Source organism: Pseudomyrmex gracilis, unplaced genomic scaffold, assembly GCF_002006095.1.
Source record: "Pseudomyrmex gracilis isolate BER0280 unplaced genomic scaffold, ASM200609v1 scaffold_48, whole genome shotgun sequence".
Classification (NCBI taxonomy): domain Eukaryota; kingdom Metazoa; phylum Arthropoda; class Insecta; order Hymenoptera; family Formicidae; genus Pseudomyrmex; species Pseudomyrmex gracilis.
In genome coordinates this window covers 402856-404690 of record NW_018020632.1, presented here as the reverse complement: position 1 = coordinate 404690, position 1835 = coordinate 402856, and positions in this window count along the sequence as shown.

Genomic DNA, 1835 nt, shown 5'->3' with positions numbered 1-1835 from the left:
ATTTATATATATATATGGAGTTAATTTTTTTAATATTTTAACATGCATTTCATTGCATTTTACACACAAGTTCTCACGTTACGGAAAAGTTATATCATCTCCAACGATATTAAAAAAAAAAAAAAAAACAAGTATTCCATCCGTGAATTGCTTAGGATATAATTGCTTTCATTATGTCATATATATAATGCACCGCAGTATTTTACTTGACTTTTTTTTCCCGCAAACGTGTCCGTTTGCGTTTGAATGACTGCCATATATTTTAAGAAAGAACCACACTAACTTGGGACATAATATTATTATGAAACTAGCTTTTAACAAATTGTTAAATATATATATGCAGCGCCCTCTGAAGGGAAAATTGCATTGAAGAATTATAAAGAAAATGTGTAATAACTTAACAAAAAAAGAGAGAGTTTCCCCCTCCCCCCTCTCCCTCACCTCTTGTACGATCCCAAATATATCATTCATTTTTGCAGAATTGGAAGATTTTAACAAAAGTCGATATTTGAAAAAAAATTTACACTCGCGCGCAAATGGCACAGTTTGTATTAAGTGAGCGCTTATAAACGGTAAATTATTATACACCCGTATATAATATCACTTTCGCAAATCTTCTACATTTACATCGGTCTCACTTGATCCCAACTTGACATTTGGCGTGACTTTTCGCGGACTCTGTATTTCTCTTTTGTAAAATTTTTTGTTTAAAGAATTTTTTTCTTTTTTAATATTTATCACGTTCTTCAATTTTGTTATTCTAGAGTGTAAGTCTTCATCAATGTAAAATTCTTACGTAGAGAGAAACCTTTATTTTTTATTTTTTTTTAATATAAATGTATTTTGACATTTATTGTTGTTTTACGCGAGAGAATATATTACGATGTGGTTTGTTCGTTTTCTCAACTCAATGCGACTCGTCCGATCGATTCGGCATTAACGTTTTGTTTCTCAGTTCTAGTCGATGGTATAAGTATAGGAGGTAGTTTCTCATGTTGTGAAATAGCAACCGATGAAATGCTACGCGTGATATATAGTATATTAGTTTATGTATGTATATATGGCAATATATATATGTATACTACACATATACTATATATTATACTATACTATATATTGTGCAAGTATAGATCTATACTTACATCATCGCTCTAGTGACATGCGACATTTTTTAATTCTTCGATTCGACGTACAAAAAGATGGGATATTTATGTTTTTATAGAGCGATTGTGCGTTATCAGTTAAAAACGCAGCTTGAAATTATTCAGACGTTTGTATATATACATATACAACTACATACACACATAGACACACACACATACACATATATTGTCCGCGAGAGAATAATTCTAATCAAAAATATTCATATACTTGCTTAACATTTATATAATTTTATGCATGTGCATTTTTAGCGTAAAAAACATTGAGTATCAGAGTCGCATTGCTTAAAAAAACAAACACAACATTTGGTATGTCATAGAGCTATGTGTTTATATATAAATATATATATATATATAAATAAATATATATCTATATAAAAATATACAAAACGCGATAAAAAAGAAAACATATATTAAATTATAAGAAAATAAAAGAAGTTATTATATAATAGATAATATATATATATATATATATAATAATAATTGTCAAATTATTAAAAACATTGTGGCTCTTTTCGTTTTAAAACTAGCCTCGTGCTTCTTGTCTTCGAATAAAAGAGGTGTCGTCCGATTACCTTCTTGTATCTTCAAGAAAGAAGTATCAGGGCAGCTTTCACTAGATGTCATTGTTATAATGATTCTCTAAATCACACTATAACTAACGAATGCATCTGT